The sequence below is a fragment of the Ranitomeya variabilis genome, chromosome 1, assembly GCF_051348905.1.
Source record: "Ranitomeya variabilis isolate aRanVar5 chromosome 1, aRanVar5.hap1, whole genome shotgun sequence".
NCBI lineage: Eukaryota > Metazoa > Chordata > Amphibia > Anura > Dendrobatidae > Ranitomeya > Ranitomeya variabilis.
Window position 1 is genome coordinate 774,863,742 of NC_135232.1, and position 23,667 is coordinate 774,887,408.

The window sequence follows — 23,667 nt, forward strand, 5'->3', positions numbered from 1 at the left end:
ACGAAGAACTATGGAGTGTGCCTTTGAGTTGCTGGCATCTAAATGGCGCATTTTGGGAACAGCCATCAATCTAAAAACTGAGGCAATTGATGAGGTTGTCAAAGCGTGCATTGTTCTGCACAATTACATCCTTGCGAAATAGCGACATCACTTAGAATTTGATGAACCTGTTGCTAGCACATTGCAGGTTTACCAAGATCACCCTCTGAGGACTACAATGGAAGTTGTCCAAATGAGGGCTAACTTTTCTGCTTACTTTGTTTCGGATATTGGACGTGTGGAATGGAAAGAAAAAATTGTTTAATCCACTTGTAAGGTTAATCCACATGTATCTGTAATGTTTGCTGACTTTAATAATAATAACACCTCCACTAGAACACCCGTTACTACTTCATTCAAGAATACAAAACACACATGTGTGTGTTTACAAATAAAGAGACAAAGGAAACATGGATTGTGAAAACAAAAGTCAATTTTTATTAACAAACATACAAAAAATTGCTTCTTTTACATACATTAATTTAACAAATAAATAACAATCGGGTTTAGGTTCAGGGTCTGTCTGATGGTGTCATATTGTGGACCTAGGGGGTGTCGGGCTGGGATGATTGGCTATGAGTTGGTGAAGGAGTGGTTACAGGGGAAGCGGCAATAAAATGTAAGATTGGTACAGGGATGGAATGGTCTACGATGTCACGGATGAGACTGAATAATTGGGCAGATGACACATTGGGAGCAGATTGAACATTGGGGGAAAACGACACATTAGGAGTTGAATATAAATTGGAAGGGATAGACTCATTCAAAGGGAGAGACCCAAGGGAAGGTGGAGACAGATTAGAAAACAGAGACACATTGGGAGGTGAGGGTGGAGGTGGTGGGTACTTTTTTGGCGACCTTTCCTTCTCCCGGTCTTTAATTTCGGGTGCTGAGCAGAGTCAGTACTGGACGCCTGTTTTTTGGTGTTCCCTTGGCATTTCTTACTTGCATTTTGCAGGGGTGCTGCACTCAGCTGCGTGGCAGAAGCTACATGCTTCAGAGGTGCTGCACTCGGCTGCGTGGTGGAAGCTGCATGCTGCATGGGTGCTGCAATCAGCTGCGTGGTGGAAGCTGCATGCTTCAGGGGTGCTGCACTTGGCTGCGTGGTGGAAACTGCATGCTGCAGGGGTGCTGCACTCTGCAGAGTGGTGTAGCTGGGAGCTGGAGGATCTTCAGTAATGTCCAGTGGTGGTCGTGGTGGAGGATAGTTGTCTTGTGCTGTCATCAGTTGTTGGGCTGACATGTATCCAACTCCTTGAGATGTGTGCAGTGGTGCTGGCGTCTTGTGCCACTGATGCTGTCCTGGCCCTTGTAGCCATGTAGGCAAAGAAAAGTGTGCCTGCTGGTGATATCCTTACTGCACATGGTAGGTTTGGGACTGCTGCATGGCCTCGCTGTAAGCAGCCTGACAGTCCTTCATTACATACAGCTGGAGTTCAGATGGTAGGTTCTCTAACATGCCCCACTCTATTACGTAAAAAAATATCACGACGGTCTCTGAAGGTCGGCTTCCAGGCGATCAAGGTGTTAGGTTGAACAATAAGAAATGTTCACTAGTTGCCTACTCCTGGCCTAATGGATATTGATCAAGTGGCATGCACTAAAGAAAAAACACCAGACACACACAGTCAGATGTAAGCTCTCCTTGATCAAGCTATAGCTCAGCTCCAAGACCTTTATTTATTCCGAACATAGATGTATATAACCCCTGTAAGTGGGCTCGGTTAGCTCTAAAATGGGAGTGATCGGATGTATTCCATTGGTTAGTGAGTTTGGCAATGAGCTAGTCCATGGGCGGATCCATTAAGTCATCAGGCTGAGTTGGTCCATGAGGTCATCAGGGTGGGTGTCATCGTCGATGGATCCATGAGGTCATCAGGGTGGGCGTCATCTTGAATACCAGAGCATGGTGTGTGTTGAAACAGAAAATGGAAGCCATCTTTAGTGTCACACTTTGATCCGAGCAAGCTTATGTAAGGTGAAATACACTTTATGGGTTGTTTCTCTCAATCTCTTATATCTTGAGGTTAATTATTTGATCTTATGGCTCTCCTCAACAGTCCCCCCTAAATACTTTATTAACCTTTTTTCCTTGATCCTACTGTGGTTCCCTAACCATCAGTGTTAAGTGTCTCTATGACATCAGAAGCTTCATGACAATGTGGATGCTATAGACACCAGAGAATGTGTGACCAATTATATCAGGAGGTATATAGGAGCGTGCTACCCACCTCCTTGGGACTTTCCTATCTGCTGGGTCCATTACTCTCCAATCTCCCATCACCATGGTTACAAAGAATACACATGTGATTAACCCTGATGTACACTGTACACATCTTAGATCTGAACGTCTTGTCAGAGAGGGGGGGAATTGGAGTTTTCACCAGTTTGAGACAAGTTTTCCCTTTGTATCTGGACTTTGACAAGCAAGTCAGATCCTGCTTTGTCCCTACCTGTCTGACAAATTTACAGTGTGTGAGATGGATCCAGGAGGCACTCAGCAATCCTGACCGAAGTAGAAGAGATCAACAGGACTTGGTAGGGACCCTCAAATCTCAACTCCAGGGATGTCTTTCTGATGAACTTCTTTACCAGCACATAGTCACCAGGTTGGAAAGTATGGGTACCTTCACTGGAATCTGGATCTGGAATGGATGATAAAACTTGTGCATGTGTTACAGACTTTAGTAAGGGCAATGACATAATTTGCAAGAGTATCACTTTCTAAGGCTAGCTGTTGCGGAAAATATTGACCCAACCCCGAAAAGAATCTCATACGGTGTGAGTTTAGTGGGACCCCTTGGAGTATTTCTGACTGAGTATATGGCAATGGCAAAATGTCTATCCAAGGAAGTCTGACCTCCTGACTGGCTTTCAGTATTTTATTTTTCAAGGTGCCATTCAGTCTTTCTATTTTTCCACTGCTCTGAGAGTGATATGGAGTATGTAAACCCAAATCAGCCCCTAACAATGTCCATAGTTCCTTAGTCAATGCTGCAATGAATGCGGGTCCTTGGTCACTCTCAATTACCTCTGGGACCCCTATTTGCATACTACTTCAGTCATCAGTCTCTTAACAGTCTCTCTGGCAGTCATGTTGGTTATTGGATAGGCTTTGGGCCATCCTGAGAACATGTCAGTAACTACCAGTACATACTTGTACTTCCCTACTTTTGACATTTGAATATGATCGATTTGAATTCTCTAAAAGGGATAGAGTGGTTTAGCCAAATGTTTCGGAGTAACTTTCTGAGGTGGTGCTGGATTGCATGTTGCACACATGAGGCAGGACTTGCAATATATTTTGGTGACAGTAGAGATCCCAGGTGACATTTAAGTCTTCCAAGTCAAGTCATTTATCTGATTCTTACCTGTATGGGTGATACCGTGTGCCCATTCTGTCACCGAGAGGTACAGATTACAGGGTAGACAGATCTTTTTGTTCATCCTCCATCCTCATCCTTTATAGCTCCTCCTTCTTGCCACGACTTATTTTCATCATCTGGTGTCTTGTCTTGATGTACTGTAGATGGATAAACCTCATAAGAGAGCTTTGAGGCCCTTCTTCAGTGTCTTGTGACACTTACACTGCTGCTTTCTCTTGCCCAAATGGATCTGCAGCATAAGTTTTTGCTGTTTTGTCAGCAAAGAAGTTTACCCTTGTTTCTGGAGAATCCAATCTCCCATGAGCTTTGATCTTGATCACTGCAAACTCTGAAAGTAATAATAATAATAATAATCTTTATTTTTATATAGCACTAACATATTCCGCGGTGCTTTACAGCTTGCACATATTATCATCGCTGTCCCCGATGGTGTTCACAATCTAAATTCCCTATCAGTATGTCTTTTAAATGTGGGAGGAAACTGGAGTACCAGGAGGAAACCCATGCAAACGCGGGGAGAACATGCAAACTCCTTGCAGATGTTGTCCTTGGTGGGATTTGAACCCAGGACCCCAGCGCTGCAATGCTAACCACTGAGCCACAGTGCTGCCCTAAGTATATCTAGAGTGGCCACAAGTTCTTGAATGGTAGCAGCATGTTTTACAGAAGTTCCACTGGGCATTAGGTATCCTCTGGCTGCCCAGATACTGCTGAAGTCATGAGCCACTCCGAAAGCATATCTAGAATCCATGTAGATGTTGACCACCTTCTCCGTCGCTTCCTGACAAGCCAGTGTCAAAGCCTTAAGTTACGCTTCTTGTGCAGACATGTGCAGTGGTAGGGATCTGGCTGGGATGACCTGGTCATGTGTAACCACAGCATATTCCGTATGGAACTTTCCTGTTTCATCTGCAAATTTGGAACCATCAGTGAAGAACGTCAGGTCAGTATGTGGAAATGGGTCTTCAGACACGTTTTTCTTGGAGGCTGCTTTTTCCTGCATTTGTTCGATACAGTCATGATCCTCTGAGTGTATAAAGGCGTCTTCACCGAGAGTATCAGTATCATCCACATGCCCCCTGGAAAGAGGAAATAGCGTGAACGGGTTGAGGATGGTGCAGCGGACAAGACTGACATTATGCGGAATCAAGAGGGAACATTGGAGTCTCATTTGACGCTGCAGCGACAGGTGTTTAGGTTGAGTCTGGTCAAGAATAGCTTTTATATCATGTGGAGCCATTAAGAGAGCCGGATGTCTTAAGATGATATCAGAAGTTTTGTCCAGAAGCATATGTGCAGCATGTACAGCTCTGAGGCGAGTCGAGGAGCTTGAGACACAGAGTCCAGGAGGGCAGAGTAATAGCCGATTGGTCTTGTTCTTCCCCCATGTTTCTGTGCTAGAAATCTGGAAGCATGTTCTGCTACTTCACTGACAAACAAGTAAAATGGTAGTTGATAATTTAGGATTCAAGAGCTGGTGCAAACTGTATGGCCTTTTTAAGAGCGTAGAAGGCTTCCACGGATTTGGGACATAGTGAAAACGGTGACTGTCATGTTAATATAAATATGCCGTATTCTGAGTATACTTCTAGAAGGTTCAATGACACACGCACACACATGCACACGCAGCAGATTCGACCCCCCCTTTTTCCCCCCTCAGCTTTCCTCCTCACTCTGCCTGCACGTGTAATCTTATACTCCTTCCCCCCTCCTTCAGGAATGTGTTAATTAGCAGAACTCAGCTCTTTTGTTTGCAGCCATTCGCTTTCTGGTTTGCGTGACAGTTAATCAAGATGAAATAATTCGACCCCAGGTAGTGATAGAGATATGAAAGTTACATATTCCGAATGTTCACCATTAGATGTAAGACCCACTGAAATCTCTAGGATCCAAACCCAATGAAATTCAAGTAATGGATTTCTCCGTAAGCAGGTCATGTATCCACTTCGTGTTTATACTTAAATGAACCCCCATGTCATGCTGAGCATAGTGATAATTTTGTCTTTCTTCTACAAGGTTCACCCAGAGAGATATGGTTAATAGCAGGATTTCCTAACTTTGAAAAAGGGGAGTATTCATCCACCCAGAGAAGTCAGCACAGGGGGAGTGCCTTGGTTTTGGGCACAGGTATAAGATAGTGGGAGGTAATTTTGCACTAGTCTTTGTCCAGAGAGCTAGCTGAGATGCATTTTGATGTATCGCCCCTCCCCCGCACCACATGGTCTGCCAGGAAATGAAATGAAGCAACAGTAAGTGTATTTTCATATTTAATCTCTTTTTATTTTGTAATTGTCTGTACATATGACAATTTTCTCCTTTTATAATAGCTTTTATATACTTTTGTAAACACTGCCTAACCGTTTTTGGAGTAAAAATTATATTTACTAGCGTGGTTTTCCTTGCTCTAAACTTACCTTAAAGCCTCTGACCTAAGCCATTGCTACCGATTGGGTTGGCTCTTGACCCATTATTAAGTAAGAAATAGGAGCTGGTGGCAGGGAAGTGTCCTGAGCTTTTGGGGGAAACTGGCAGGAACGGACGGCATAGATAATTATTTTTCCCGCCTGAGCGGGAGTAGTTATATTGCACTCACTGCAGTGCACCCAATAGCCAGTACATAGCAAGGCAGCCTTTCTGGCTACTAATTATCCTAGGTGCAGTTCCCTGTCTGACCTGAGGGTAAGGGGGTGCCAGAGAGCTGCAAGTTCCAAACCGGAACTGGGAAGTGGGATATAAATAATTCCCCTTCAGAAAGGAACTGGGGGCCACCAAACACCCCTGGTTCATGACACTGACGTCTTGAGGTCATCGTACAATTGTTGCATCAGCTTGGAGGCATCTGGAATCTATTGGCGGCAATACGTGATAAGTCCTAAAAAAGATTGTAACTGCTTAGGTCCCTTTGGTGGAGGAACGGTCTTAATACCAAGTTTCCATTCAACCGTTTTTGGAAAGAGACATTGGCCTATAAACACAAACATATAAACACTTTAGGCTGACACCACTGGACTTTATTGAGGGACACCTTACAGTTTTGTTGTGCAAGATGAAGAAGAAAACTGAGACTCGACTCTTCTACTGTCGCCTCATCAGGTCAACATAGTAGGAGATCATTCACATACTGAAGGAGGACAACTTGATGGTTAATCTCTCTCCAAGGCTGTAGACAAGAGGCAAAGGCCTGGGATAAATTGCTTGGTGAGTTCTGTGCTCCTTGTGGTAAGACCGTCCAGGTGTATTGTGATCCTCTGTAAGTGAAGGTACCAATCTTCTGGATGCAGTGGTACGCTGAAGAAAGCATTGGCCAGATCGATGACAGTGAAACGTTTTGTATCTGTTGGTATTTTTGACAACAATGTATGTGGATGGGGCACAATGGGACTTTCTAGTACAGTTGCCGTGTTAACAGCCAGAAGATCTTGAACCATATGGTACTTTGGGGCTTCTCCTTTTAATGTCCTCTTCTTTACTGGGAACAAAGGTGTGTTACAGAGGGAGTTACATTTGACTGCGCTCGGATCGAGCGGGTCAGTGATAGTGATGATGAGACCATCTGATGAATAGGCGATGGTCGCTCTCAGCTTTTGGAGAAGGTCTGCTCCCAGAAGGTTAGTAGGACAAGAGGGGGAAACCACTAGACACATGAGCACATCTTCATATGGTCCAATCTATATTTTGTGGGTGAGCTTGTCAGAAGTAGGCTTGCCATCCACTCCCACGCATGTCATGGCTTCAGAGGATATCAGATCAGGAAAAGGCAGGTCCTGCAATCTGATAACACTTCTGGCTGCACCTCTATCCACAAGAAACGGTAAGGGTTTGCCTTGAACGTTGATAGTTACTTTTGCTATTGGACCAGACACAGAAGCCAAAGTTGTGGACACGGGCTTGCCCTTTTCCTATCGGGTACTTAGATCCATCAGAGCAGCGGTGTGATTGACATCTGGATGCATCTGAGCTTGTGGTGGTCGTCCGTAGTATTGTTCATTATGCACTGCCAGAGGCCTGCAAAATGACCTCCAGCAGGCCACAAACGTGCATGTGTCTGCACAAACAGTTAGAAACCGACTCCATGAGGATGGCCTGAGTGTCTGATGTTCACAGATGGGGGTTGTGCTCACAGCCCAACACCGTGCAGGACACTTGGCATTTGCCACAGAACAATAGGATTGGCAAATTTGCCACTGGCGCCCTGTGCTCCTGAGCACATGTGACAAACGTGACAGAGTCTGGAGACGCCATGGAGAGCGATGTGCTGCCTGTAACATCCTTCAGCATGACTGGTTTGGCAGTGGGTCACTAATGGTGTGGGGTGGCATTTCTTTGGAGGGCTGCACAGCCCTCTATATGCTCGCCAGAGGTAGCCTGACTGCCATTAGGTACTGAGATGACATCCTCAGACCAATTGCAAAACCATATGCTGGTGCGGTTGGCCCTGGGTTCCTCCTAATGCAGGACAATGCCAGACCTCATGTGGCTGGAGTGTTTCAGCAGTTCCTGCAAGATGCAGGCATTGAAGCTATGGACTGGCCCACCCATTCCCCAGACCTGAATCCGACTGAACACATCTGGGCAGGGCTGCCACTAGAACTTTCAGGGCCCCATACCGGCAAATTTTTCAGGGCCCCCTTGAGACTCCACTCAGGCTCCACCCCAGCCCCGCCTCCACCCTCCACCCCTTGAACTGTCCACAGTCCCACCACTCTCTCTTGGTAAAACTCCACTTCTCACCTATCACACATTAACAGTGCCCATCACCAGATCACACATATAGCCGGCAGCTTTTGTTTTGGCCAAAATATTTTTTATGCGGCCACCATAACACGGTAGACACATTTGGCAGGGCCCTACTCTGCTGTAACCTATGCAAATATTTGTTAAAATATGCAATACAATTTAGGTATATTTTTATTTATTTTTAAATTTTTAAAATGGCCAATAATATCACATACAAGGAACAAATACCGCTACACCATGTCAAGACCATATATTACCAACACAGTGATCGAATAACATCACATACAAGGAACAAATACCACAACACCATGACCAGACACCATATTATTACCACATAGTGACCAAATAGCACATACAAGGGACAAATACCACCGCACCATGACCAGACCACATATTACCACCAGTGACCGAATAATATCACATACAAGGAACAAATACCACCACACCATGACCAGACCACATATTACCACCACAAAGTGATTGAATACTACAATACCGATCAGTAATGAAAAAACACAATACCATCACCGTAAGCGCCATTATACACAGGAGATCTGTACTTAGTATGCAGTGTCTGTGTACAGGTAATACAGTGATCACTGGTGATATTATACACAGGACCTCTGTATATAGTATACAGTGTATAGTGCCAGTGTATAAGTAACACACTGACTCACCAGTGACATCTCTAGGTGAAGTCCTTCATCTTTCAACTTTTATCCAGCACAGACTGCCGTCACTTCTTCCAGCCAGAACTTGTCTCTGCAGGAAATAACACAGTTTTCTCGAGCTCCGCTTGCAAAACACATTACTTAATTTTTCCCAACATCTACATTACACCACATGAAGAAAAAAAGGCAACATAGTATCACTCTACACAGTAACAGGACCGCCCCCCCATTTAAAACAGTATACTCAAAAAATAAAATAAATACGTCACTGCAGAAATAATACCCCTTAATTAGCCCCTATGGTATTAATATCCCCCATCCTGGCCCCCGTGTGTCTCATTCCTGGCTCCAGCCATATGTTCTCGCATCCTGCCCTCATGAGTATCCATTCTTCCCCATATGATCTCCCCATCCTGCCCCATATGATCTCCCCATCCTGCCCCATATGATCTCCCCATCCTGCCCTATCTGTCTCCATCGTATCCATCCTGCCCCATGATCCTGCACGATCTGTCTCCAATCCTGCCCTCAGTGTCTCCAATCATGCCCCCATGTCTTTCATTCTGCCACGTGTCTCCAATCATGCCCGTATCTCCATTCTTCCCCCAGTGTCTCCAGCATTTCTGCCCCCAGTGTCTCCAGCCTTTCTGCCCCCAGTGTCTCCAGCATTTCTGCCCCCAGTGTCTCCAGCATTTCTGCCCCAGTGCCTCCAGCATTCTGTCCCCAGTGTCTCCAGCATTCTGCCCCCTTGTGTCCAGCATCTCTGCCCCCAATGTCCAGCATCTCTGCCCCCAATGTCCAGCATTTCTGCCCCAGTGTGTCCAGCATCTCTGCCCCATGTGTCCAGCATCTCTGCCCCAGTGTGTCCAGCATCTCTGCCCCAGTGTGTCCAGCATCTCTGCCCCAGTGTGTCCAGCATCTGTACCCCAATGTGTCCAGCATTTCTGCCCCAGTGTGTCCAGAATTTCTGCCCCAGTGTGTCCAGCATCTCTGCCCCAGTGTGTCCAGCATTTCTGCCCCAGTGTGTCTAGCATTTCTGCCCCAGTGTGTCCAGCATTTCTGCCCCAGTGTGTCCAGCATTTCTGCCCCAGCGTGTCCAGCATTCTGCCCTCTGTGTCCAGCATCTCTGGCCCAATGTCCAGCATCTCTGCCCCAGTGTGTCCAGCATCTCTGCCCCAGCGTGTCCAGCCCCTTCTGCCCACAGGGCCTCATATGCCAGTCAGGGCAGTAATGCCCTGATGGTGGCCCTGCATCTGGGACATCATGTCTCGCACCATCCACCAATGTCACTTTGCACCACAAACTGTCCAGGAGTTGGCGGATGCTTTAGTCCAGGTCTGGGAGAAGATCTCTCAGGAGACCATCCACCACCTCATCAGGAGCATGCCCAGGCATTGTAGGGAGATCATGCAGGCACGTGGAGGCCACACACACTACTGAGCATCTTTTCCTTATCTTGAGGCATTTCCACTGAAGTTGGATCAGCCTGTAACTTCATTTTCCACTTTGATTTTGAGCATCATTCCAACTCTAGACCTCCGTGGGATATTAGTTGTCATTTATGTTGATCTTTTTTAGGCTTTATTGTTCTCAAAACATTCCACTATGTAATGAATAAAGATTTACTACTGGAATATTTCATTCAGTGATATCCAGGATGTGGTATTTTAGTGTTCCCTTTATTTTCTTATTTTCTTGAGCAGTGTATATATTTATATATATATATCAAGATAAAAAACACCAAACAAACAATAAGACGGGAGATGACTCAAACCTGAGATTCTAAAGAGAAATGAGTCTGCAGCACACACATCCTATTCGCTCTTGCCACATGGTCCCTGTCTGATTTCCATGTTCTGTAGTTTACAAAAATACCTCATATTAATCAAATTACACCTCATATTAATTAAATTACCAGGCCACCTGTGCCGAGTCAACTCACTCTAGGTCATGTGGCAAACCTCTATTTACTGGGCTCTGTGCTGAGTCAACTCACTCTAGGTCACATGCTCCTACCAGACCGAGTCAACTCACTCTAGGCCTACTTTCTCCTATCCAGAACTGAAAATCGTATCACAGGCGACAAATGTGTACTGTACCACAGATTATATCCTTACTATCTTCAGACACCACTGAAAAATGCACTTGTTCTACTAACTACAGTACCAGTCATCTCCCCTCTACACCACATGTAACAGGCAGCAGGCAACTAAACACGTGACGGTTCTTGCAATTAAATGGCCAGCAGGGGAGAGACCCTTCCACTGTCTTACAGATACAGCAAAGACCAGACACAGTCAGGCAGTCTGCACAGGATACTCCGAGGAACACAAGCAAAGACTACAGATTATAAAAACCAGTAGACTAACCATGTTCCGATAAGGAGGTGATCAGTCTCCTTGTTCGGGGCATTCAGCACGTCCTGCCGTTTTACTCGCCGGTCCTCAGGGTTTAGGGCTTTCTTCCTCTGCTGGCTCCACCTTGGGCGCCAAAAATGTTAGGTTGAACAATAAGAAATGTTCACTAGTTGCCTACTCCTGGCCTAATGGATATTGATCAAGTGCATGCACTAAAAAAATAACACCAGACACACAGTCGGATGTAATCTCTCCTTGATCAAACTATGGCTCAGCTCCAAGACCTTTATTTAATCTGAACATAGATTTATATAACGCCTGTAAGGGGGCTCAGTTAACTCTAAAATGAGAGTGATCAGATGTATTCCATTGGTTAGTGGGTTGGGCAATGAGCTAGTCCATGGGCAGATCCGTGAAGTCATCAGGCTGGGTTGGTCCATGAGGTCATCAGGGTGGGCGTCATCGTGGACAGATCCATGAGGTCATCAGGGTGGGCATCATCTTGGATACCACAACATGGTATATGTTGAAACAGGAAATGGCAGCCATCTTTAGTGTCACACTTTGATCCGATCAAGCTTATGTAAGATGGAATAATACACTTTATGGGTTGTTTCTCTCAATCTCTTATGTCTTGAGGTTAATTAAGTATTTTATCTTATGGCTCTCCTCAACAAAGGCATCTGTGGACTTCCTGGAAAAGTGAAGTGAACCCACTATCCAGTCTTTCTACAGCTGCCCTCATCCCATCCTGGAAGATCGAGCTTAAGTGGCTAAACACCAGGACAGCAGCACAACACCGGGACAGCAGCACACCACCAGGACAGCAGCACACTACTGGGACAGGAGAAATCAGGGACAGGAGAAATCCAGGACAGGACTAATCCAGGACAGAAGCACCGCACAGTCTACAAGGAACAGAAAGCAAAACATAAGACACAAAGTCACGAAGAGTGTGAGACTGGGCAGAGCAACATAGTAATTGAAAAGTACAGACACTCATACTTACATTAAGTAGCAGCTGAGAGGGCCAGTACCACACCACCGGACAGGTGAAATCAGGGACAGGAGAAATCTAGGACAGGAGGAATCCAGGACTGGAACACTGCACAGTCTACAATGAACAGAACCTAACACATAAGTACAGAGTACAGAATGCAGTGAGAGAGACAGAGTACAGACTGCAGTGAGAGAGACAGACAGATAGACATTTTCAAAGCTTCTATACTTACAGAGTCTTGAGATCACATCCAGATTCTTGAGAGTCCTGGACTTCCAGTGTCAAAACCCCTTTTTATACAGGTGGGATTTGGGAGGTCCTGAAATCAGTTCCCGGACATGCTCAGTCTGAAGTACGAAAGCGCATCGAACGTATCCATGCCAAGTCCTTGCGTAATGATGCGTTCCCATAGACAGTAATGCGTTGTTTTGACGCACTCATCAGCATGCGCATGCCTGCGCATATTTGACGGCTCTAAAAATGCAACATGTTATGTTCAGCGGGAACCGCAAAATGATGAACGGGGACGCATCCACATACAAACTGATGCCAACGCATGTCCCTGCGTACACAATGTTAAATATAGGTACGCAAGAGGCATGCGGATCTTAGGAAAGGAGTACACAGGCCTATGCTGCGCACAGATACACTAATGGGAACCCGGTCTAAGAGAGGTAATTTGTGGTATTGATTCCTAGAGTTTATTTTACTTTCTATGTGTTTCAGACCAAAATTGGGATTTTTTTGTGACTAATTGTTTGCCCAAATGTAGAACAGCATTATAAATATTTGAGAATGAGCTTGTAGTTGATGAGGTCTTCTGCTGAATGTAATTTTCTCCACTGATGCATTGTGCATTGTGTTGTGTTGTTCTACGTACAGCAGGTGCTGCGTCATCCAGGGAACTTTCCAAAGTCTTATAATTAGTAATGAGCAAATAGCATCGTTGCTCTGGTGATCTCTGAGTATTTTGTAGTGCTGGGACATTTAGTTTTCATCCCCTCAGCTGCATGATTTACGGCTGCTGGACAGCCTGAATATATGTGGGAATTCCCTAACAAACAGGCATTCCTCACATGTATTCAGGCTGTCTAGCAGTCGTAAGTCATGCAGCTGTGGCTAGGAAAATTAAATGTCCGAGCACTACAAAATACTCGGAGACCACCCGAGCATGCTCGGGGAAAACTCGAGCAACGAGTACACTCGCTCATCACTAATTAATATGTAAAAATGCTAAGTGTGGACAGGAGAGGGAGGAGATCATAGCTAATGATGACTCTAGATTGTTCATGAGCTGCTGTATATCGATGGTTCTTAATTTCCTGTATGTGCGGTAAGTAGGAATGTCCTGAAAGGGGTGACAATATTTGACAGGGAAAGAAACAAGGTTGTAATCAGAGAGATGGAGAGTAGAGTTAGTAAAGTCATACCCTGAGCAGAGCCAGGAGAAGACTAGGTCCAGTGTATTCCCATCTTCATGTGTAATAGAGTTAATAAGCTGTGAAAGGCCGAGAGGTGACGCATTGGACATGCGCAGTAGGTTTGACTAGACGCCGAACAAACAGAATGGCGTCCCCCATGCCGAACATGCGTCCACAAGGGTAAAGTAAAAATGTTATACCCGTTAAGAACTGTACAGGTTCATGAAAAGAGAAAGTAATATGTTTTTAATATGTTCTTAATTAGCACAATAGTATAACACATGCACAATGGCACTTTAATTTGTAATGAAAAGCACCTTGTAGCAATTGAGGATTGTTAAGATATGTATAAAGATGGAGCACATGGACATATTTACTGCTTGAGAAAAGCTCATTGCGAGCTGAAACGTCGCCTTAAGATGTGATTAAATCCTGCACATTTTTTCACTTTGAAACATGGAGTGCTGCCTCTTTTCTTGATTATATTTGAACTTGGATGATCGGTGGACTGGTTATCTGGGGGCCTTGCACCCAAAGATAAGTATATCTGTGCTGTTCCCCTTTTTTTCACTATATCCATGTCTGGAAATATTTGCACAGTGAGATTTTGTATAATTTTTTATATACTTAACATCCTTAAGCCATTTTTTGGAGACATGGAGGAACACTCCATGGAACCAGGAGTCTTCAATTACACTGTTGAAGATGAGGAATGCATACTAAATAATATTGAGGGAGACGCTGCCTTCCTAAAGAAACCATCAATAATAGAGATGAAGCGTATATATGAAAATGACAATAAGCAGCTGATTAGCTCACAACTGCATCTTACTACTTTGGGTCAATATTACAAAGAACATAAAATACCAAGAGGACTGAGGTCCAATATAAGACCTAATTTATTTATGAACAATTCTACCTTTTGCACCAGATTTACTATGATATCAAATAAATATGCAATGGATGTGATGTTGCTTAATATTGAATATTTACAACTGGAGGTGAAAAAGCTACAATTGAGCGTGAATGAGAAAGAAAAAAAGATACAGGAAATACTTAGTAAAGAGGACTGGATTATGTTCAAAGAGAAAGTGGAAAAAGATTTTTGCAAATTTCGGAGTGATCTAGAGGAAATGAAAAGAAAAAAATGGAGTAGGGACACAAGTGACTATGAAAATGGCCAGGTGTACACATGGCAGAGTGATAATGCCAGGATGCCATGGAGGAAGAGAGGTCATTCTAAGAACAGAGGGACATGTAATACTAACAATGTATGGTCTGCTAATAAATTTGTTTTTAATAGATCTGACGGATGGAATGGAAAACGCAAAAGAAGGGGAGGCAAGCGCCACCACCGTAACAAAAAAGAAAATGGAAAAGAGCAAGCCTCAAAGACAACTGAACCTCAGGAAGAGGGATCTGAACTAGTAATCAACATTTCACATAAGGTATTGACAGATATGGAAGTAGCGGTACTTAGCAAGGGACTATCATTTAGCCCAAGCTCACATGTGGATTGGTTTGGGCTACAATTGGACTTGGGACAATTTTTTAGGAGAATAAAACTGAATGAGTGGTTCTTTGATAAGGATCTCTCAGGGAAAGAAAAAACAAGTGAATTTGATCTAAAGGGGGTTGAGTTGAGGAAGGAGAGTAATTTTAGTCCTCCAACAAATTCCAGTGTAGTGGAGGCATTTGAAAAGGCAGTGCTTATGGACGTCGAGATTTTGAGGAGTAAAACTGTAAAGGGGTATAAATATCCTAATATCTTAAAAGAGGAATATGCAGCATTGCAGGATCTTGTCCATGACGGCGACATCGTAGTCAAACCCGCTGATAAGGGGGGCGCTGTCGTCGTCATGGACAAGACAATGTATGTAAATGAAATTAGGAGACAACTACAGGATGAGAGTGTGTATTGTCAAATGGAGCATGACCCCAAATATAATATTGGTAGAGAGATCAAAATGATACTAAAAGAAGCATTGGAAGGAGGCATTATAGACCAGGATTTACAAGAGTACTTATTAGTTGAAAACCCACGGACTCCAGTCCTATACGTAATACCGAAAATACACAAGACCTTAGACAACCCACCGGGTCGCCCGATTATATCGGGGGTAGGGTCAATCTTTAACAAAATGGGTATTTTCTTAGATAAAGTATTCAACCCCATTGTGAAAAATGGAAAATCATATGTAAAGGATACAACAGATTTCCTTAATAAATTAGAAGGGGTTAGATTGGACCAAGAGGTAATTTTAGCCTCCTTTGACGTTGTATCATTGTATACATCTATAGACCATGAACGGGGATTAAAGGCGATAGAAAAGAAGTTAAATATAGCAGAATATACCACGGAAGGAAGGACGTTCATATTGAAACTACTGGAAACTATACTTAGGCGAAATTATTTTTTATTTGGAGATGTTTTTTATATGCAAAAACGAGGAACGGCAATGGGGGCCAACATGGCCCCCTCGTATGCGAATTTGGTGATGGAAGTGCTGGAGGAGGAGCACATCTACACGTCCAGCCACTTCCAGCATGTGCTGTTTTGGTGGAGGTACGTGGATGATGTGTTCCTCCTCTGGACGGGATCACAGGACACTTTGGAGGAATTCCTCAATTTCCTAAATACCATAGACCAGACGATCAAATTCACGTTGGTGTCGTCTGGAGTAGAAATACAATTCCTAGACGTACTAATTAAACAAAAAGAGAACAAATTGACTACCACCTTGTTTGTAAAAAGTACCGATAGAAACAATTTGTTAGCATACGATAGTCAACACCCACGCAGCATGGTCAGGTCTATACCATTTGGCCAGTTGCTTAGAGTGCGACGAATTGTTCAGAGTGAAGATGAGGTGGATATGGTAATGGATTCCCTTTTAAGAAAATTTCAGAATAGGGGATATCCAAGAGAACTTCTGGCGAATACTAAGGAGAGGGTTTTAAAATTGGACAGAAGAGAATTGATTAAAAATAATACAAATAATAGGAGGGTAAAAAATTTGGAACGGATACCAATGGTAACAACGTATGTAGAAGAGAGTAGGGAAATTGGTAATATCATAAAAAAGCACTGGGGGATGTTAACAAAATGCCTCCCAGGCATAAAAGAATTTAAAAGACCACCTCTATTCTCATATAGGAAAAATAAAAATATTAAAGATTACCTAGTTAAATCAGACATAGGATCGTTCAAAAGAGGTACCCAAATAACCCTGACAGGTAAAAACAGAGAGGGGTGTTTTCCATGTTTGGGATGTGTTAATTGTGTGCACATGATAAAAGGGTCCACATTCCAACATCCAGAAACAAAAAAAGTGTATCGGATAAAGCAATATCTAACGTGTAATGCAGACCATGTCATTTACTTACTAATGTGCCCTTGTAATCTATGGTACATAGGAGAGACTACATGTGAGTTTAAAGTCAGGATGAATCAACATAGGTACACAATTAGAAAGAAAAGAACAGACCTCCCTGTTCCCAAACACTTTACAGAGTATAACCATTCTGAGAGGGATCTTAAATGCAAAATAATAGATGCAGTACCTATCCAAAGGAGAGGTGGTGATAGGGAGCAAATTTTAAAGAAAAAAGAACTCATGTGGATTTATGAGTTAAATACCCTTAAACCTAAGGGGTTAAATGTGGATTTTAACATAAATGCCATTTATTCAAGATAAATATGTGTTCCTTATTGATCAGTTGATGTGAAGATTCTTTGGTATTATATTAGAGATATTTCCTGTTATGGAATATTTTTAATTAGTGTACATTTTGTTCTTGTTTCTTAGATGTACCAACCTTTGAAGACGTGTACCATGTGGAGCATATCGGTGTGGGGGATGAATAAAAAATTAAATTTAAAGAAATTTTCTTATCTTTAATAAAATAATATATAGTAGAAAGAAATTTATGAGTTTGTCATTTTTTAATTATTGGTAATATACCGCATGTGAACTGATAGCGGCAAGGCCAAGTAAGATATATCGTAATTATAATAAAATATAACCAGGACTAAGGTGTTACTACCTTATGTAGTGTTGCTGCGGTATATGGACCTGAAGAGGTTAATTGCCGTAGGCAAATTACTACATGACTCCCGGAGACAGCCTGAGCAAGGTGCCGTCCGGAGTGTCAGGGTGGGAAACTACACCTAGAGGAAGTCCATAAGGCGATGATTAGATTACATACGGAAAGATAAAGTGACCAATATGGCCATTAATAAAGTAATAAGGAAATAGCCACAACAAATATGGCGTTGTAGACACGACGCGCGCAAGCGCAGTCGGTGAATGACACACAATACAGCTGATTGGCCGGCTGGTTAGTTCACAGCGGTGACGCATTGGACATGCGCAGTAGGTTTGACTAGACGCCGAACAAACAGAATGGCGTCCCCCATGCCGAACATGCGTCCACAAGGGTAAAGTAAAAATGTTATACCCGTTAAGAACTGTACAGGTTCATGAAAAGAGAAAGTAATATGTTTTTAATATGTTCTTAATTAGCACAATAGTATAACACATGCACAATGGCACTTTAATTTGTAATGAAAAGCACCTTGTAGCAATTGAGGATTGTTAAGATATGTATAAAGATGGAGCACATGGACATATTCACTGCTTGAGAAAAGCTCATTGCGAGCTGAAACGTCGCCTTAAGATGTGATTAAATCCTGCACATTTTTTCACTTTGAAACATGGAGTGCTGCCTCTTTTTTTGATTATATTTGAACTTGGATGATCGGTGGACTGGTTATCTGGGGGCCTTGCACCCAAAGATAAGTATATCTGTGCTGTTCCCCTTTTTTTCACTAGATAGATAGATAGATAGATAGATAGATAGATAGATAGATAGATATGAGATAGATAGATAGATAGATAGATAGATAGATAGATAGATAGATAGATAGATATAGATAGAGAGAGATATAGATGGATAGATAGAATAGAACAAATATATAGATAGAATAGAATAGATAGATAGATAGATAGATAGATAGATAGATAGATAGATAGATGATAGATGAATAGAACAAAAATTTTTACAATTGTGCAATATTTTCATCATAAGTATAATTATAGATAGAAATAAGTCAAGGAAATTAATTAGGTGTGATGACTAATGGGAAACCTGTGGCTTCATTTAATAAAGGGGAAAATGAATACTTCCTGCCCTATAGTTCATAATTAAAATCTAATTAAACACTGCAATGTGGGAAAGGAAATGACCATTCTTATATGCATCGTTTACTTTCTATAGGAAAAGTACCAGGGCAGGGAGGCAGGAATGATGCAAGGGTCATTTTGATGACTATTATCTTATGTATATTAGGACATGATTGAAGTTGGTTAAGAGTTACAGGTTTGGGAGATTCCAATCCTTAGGTTCTTATCTACAGGAACATTGTTGATATGCTTGATATCCTGTCATTAAATGATTTATAGCCTAGTCATAAGGCAGACATTGAATAAAGCTACTGTACATGCAATCATTTTTATTTCCTCTTTTTATATTCAATAAATTGATGCTGCATTCCGATGGGTGGAATAAGAGAAAACTCTTTTGCCAGACTGACTCAGGCTAGTCTTTGGAAATTTACTCTGTCATTTTGTTTTTTAACCTCTTAATGACCTTCAATACGCCTTTTTACTGACCTGAGATATAAGGGAATAGCCTATCCATACAGGTGACAATCCAGCAGCTGTCGGCTGTCCACTATAGCTGACAACTTGCTGCATCAGCCACAATCAGTGTCGGCACCATCCATATCCGTTTAACCCTTTAGGTGCTGTTGTCAATAGTGACTACATCATATCATTGTTTAACAGAGTATGGGGGCTCCCTCTTTATGACCATCGGCACCCTGAGATCATGATTGTGTGCAGGGTCGGACTGGGGTGCCTAGGGCCCAACAGGGGAATTAACTGTAGGGGCCCACTCTACAGCTTCCATAAACTTTTTTTATATAATGTAAGGACAGGAAAGTTAATCATATTTGTAATATACCTCATTAGGAAAATACGTTTCTGGCAACAGCAAATGATGAGTTCGGATGTTCCTGAGCTCCCGGCTTTCTCTACACCCGGCCCCTGATTTACAGGTTTGTGGTTTTTTTTAAACTGAATTAGCAGCAGGGGCGGAGAAAGTCAGGAACTCATGAATATTCAGGACTCATCATTATGTGCTGGAGCTCCCAATACAAGACTTTGGTACAACTGAGTGACCTAGCATTTAGTTATGGGGATCTGTCACTAGTTTGTTACTCTTAATTGGGATAACATAAAATCAGTGACAGATTCCCTGTAACAGAATCCCTGGATAACACCTTTTTGGTAGTTTCACACTAGTCCACTGCGGGATGCCCGCTGCTTGTACCCCACAGTGGACCCACTCTGGATGATAATCGTGCCGACATTAAACTGATGTATAGTCATATGTATAGCATGCTGGATACATTAAATTCAATGTTTTGAGTCAGACTGAAATTCTTCAAGAGTACTGGAAACCTCTCTAAAGGCTCTCTGTCAGCACAGAATGACTGTTCAAACCAAGCAGAAGCGCTCAGATCATCATGGCGGCCAATCATTTATATACACTTTCCCACTTTCTTGTTTTCCAGCCATCTCCATCCTTCTCTGGCTCTATGAAACCAGAGCTGTCAATCACATTAGAGGGGGGTGGGGTGGAGAATGATACAATACAAACAGATGGGAAGGTGAAGGTGAATGTACATGATTGGCCATGCCATGAAGCACCAAGCGGCAGGACTTAGTTTGAACAGTCATTCTGCACTGACAGAGTCCATTTAAGGGTAACTTGTCACCTTGAGAAATGCTATTTATCTGCAGATATAGGGTTAATCTGCAGATAAATGGGGATTAAAACCTGGTTAGCAGGCATAATGGGAAAGTGTTGGCTGCAGGGAGAAAATTAAACTTTGTTCTCCCTTCCACCAGTCGCTTCCTGTGATAGGGTCGGTGCAAGGAGGGAGACATTACAGTCAGTGCTAACTACAAAGTGAGCGTGCTGGAATAACAACCCGGCACTGTGTTCATGACATCATCCATGGAGAACTTCAGGCTGGGCTTCAATAAGCAACTAACATGGCAGCAACACATGACAACCATCAGCAACCTGCAACTGTGTCACAGGGGGCTGATGGGTGCAGCTGAGTGCAGGCACCGGCCATCATGCCATCTAAATGCCGCTATCAGTGATTGACAAGGGCATTTAAATACTTAAAACAGCAGCAATCAAGGTAAGCTCTAATCACCGCTGTTACAGACAGATGCCGGCTGTGTATCACATCCGACATCTGCCTGGTATGGAGCAGGCTCAGCTCAGGAACCTACTTGATACAATCATTTCCCTAAGGTGACAGTTATGACAAGGTTAGAAAATTTCATTTGTCTGTTCCTAAACATGGAAAGACAAATGGAACCTAACACGTGTTTACTTATAGATTTAGTAAATGTGGCAAACATACAAATGTTTTTATACACGATAATACATTGTTACATATGCATCTTACAAAATACATATCATTACAGATACACAGACACATGCAGACACACACAAACATGCACAAACATGCTAGTGTATAAATACAACATCTGAACCTCCATCAGTACGTGGTACATCAATTGTAATGTCAGGTCATCCCCATATACCTTTATGTCACATGAACCTCCAACTCCCAGTATGCCCTTGTGAGCAGGTTGTGGGATGCAGTAATGGACAGGAGGCAGAGCAAGGGTTAACTACATTTTACTTGAACAGGGGGTTACTCCATGCAGGGAGAGGAAGTAGTAAATAGGAATATAGCAGGTGGTACAAACACAAATGATGTGCAGGGTGAGTAAAACAACAACAATAAGTAATTAAGCAGTTATTTATGGTTTAACTTATCTGTCTGGCGGCTTCCTGATTGCAGAGTCTTAGGTTCAAATGGTGGCGCCAATGCAGTTAGCACGTGATGAGTCCCATGGCGTCCTGATGAGTCCGAAGGCGTTGATCATTCGTTTTCCGGCAGTGATGGTGAGTCCTTGTCATCTTGGACAGGGTCCTGGGTCCAGGCTCCATTGTGCGGTATGAAGTACAATCTCCCGCTCTGTTGGAGTGTAACGTAGCTCGACAGATATGAGCGGGTGAGATGAGGCACAGTTCCCGGTGAGTCACCTGCTCCTTCCTAGGCGGCACGTGCGCAGAACTTACTGGCACCTTCATCTGGAGGAGCCACCGGGCACATGACACATTTCTCGTCACAGTCTCTGTATCTGGTCGCAGGGAGTCTATCGCGCCTGCACTGTGACGGTGCTCAGAGGACGGAGCACCAACTTTTCCCTGCTGCGCGCTGCCTGTTCCCCCCAGGACTGACTGCTTCCACGCATGCTCTGGCCTTTTTAGCTTAGTCATGCCCCTGCTGTCAAGTGCAAAGATCGGTCTGGGTTTTTAAGCTTTCCCCCGGACAAAACAGGAGACAGCCCCAACAGTTCCAGACCCTGAGCAAGAGAGGTACCCCCGGTCCGGTCCATCTTTTTATACTCCCCCTCTCCTTTTGCTCGCTATTCCACGGGCAAGAGTTCTTGTAGTAAGCGTTGACACTTTCCTTTCCCTTGGACGATTCGTTGCCAAATGAGTTGGTCTTGGTTGTATCTGTTGGGGGGTCTCCCGACTGCTGCTCATTCGCTGCGCTGTCAGTCAGAAGGAGTAAGCGAGTTAGGTTGAGTAGTCAAGTCAAGCTTGACAGGCGAGGATGGGGACATGCCCAATTCCAATGGAGCAGCCACTTCAGGAATTTCAGGTACCCGTTCCTCCTCTGGGTCTACAGGCGGCAAATCAGGAGATTCTTCATCCTCATAATCAGCAACTGCTGGAGGCAGTATTTCAGGTGCTCTTGGCATCTCTTTCGCTTGATCAGGATCCCTTGACAAGCAAGGGCGTAGCATATTTCGGTGAACTATTCGAGTGGGAGCATCTTCTTTTCCTTCAGGTTGAATTTCACAAACAGAGCCTTCGGGACTGATTTGTCGCTTTACTCGATACGGAGTCTTCTCCCACCGATATTCCAGCTTGTCCCGAGGATGATTATCTTGGACCAACACATGGTCCCAGGCCTGAAGAGCTGTCCCTCGCAGCGGAGCTGTCTCTAAATGCTCAAGTTCCCAAAACTTTGTCTGCACCAGTTGATGTAGTGTCTGCAGGCGATGATGATGTTCTGTGGGTAGTCCTCCTCTGGATCCAACTCCAACTCAGTAATCTTTCTTCCTGGCTGTCCGAACAACAGGGTATATGGAGTGTACCCAGTGGTGCGATGTACTCGGTTATTGTATTCCCACACAAACTCTGCTACAAACTCAGGCCAACGGACTTTTCGGTCTTCCTCTAGAATTCTTATCATCTGAATTAGAGTACGATTGAACTGCTCACATGCTCCATTTCCCTGAGGATGATAAGGCGTTATCCGGGATTTTTCGATCTGGTATAGGCGATGTAATTCTTCCATCACTCGTCCTAGAAAACAGGCGCCTTGATCGGAGTGGATTCTTTTTGGGCAGCCGTACACTTGAATGAAGTTCTTGCAGATGTCATGTGCCGCTGATTCGGCAGTTTGATCACGTGTCGGAGTCACAACGGTGAACTTGGTGAAGTGATCCGTCATCACCAGACAATGCTCGTATCCCTGGTAAGCCAGACCTACCGTCAGGTAATCTATTATCAATGTGGGAGCTCTATGTTCCAGGGGTTTAGCTAATTCCCAGTTTCTACACTGTCGACAGATGTCTTCCACCACTGCTTTCAGTCTCAGATAATAAACTAACTTCTGCAGCCACTGAAAGGTCTTCTCTTGACCGAAGTGAGCTCCTCTTTTGTGTGCCTCTGTGGCCACCTTATGTAGTAGTGCCTCAGGGATTACCACCTGCCAGGTGACACCCAATTCCCATTGTAATTGAATGTTTCGGTACAGCAGACCATTTTTTAGTTGAAGCCTTTCCCATTGCCTGAGAATCTGCAGAGTCCCCGGGGACAGGGCGT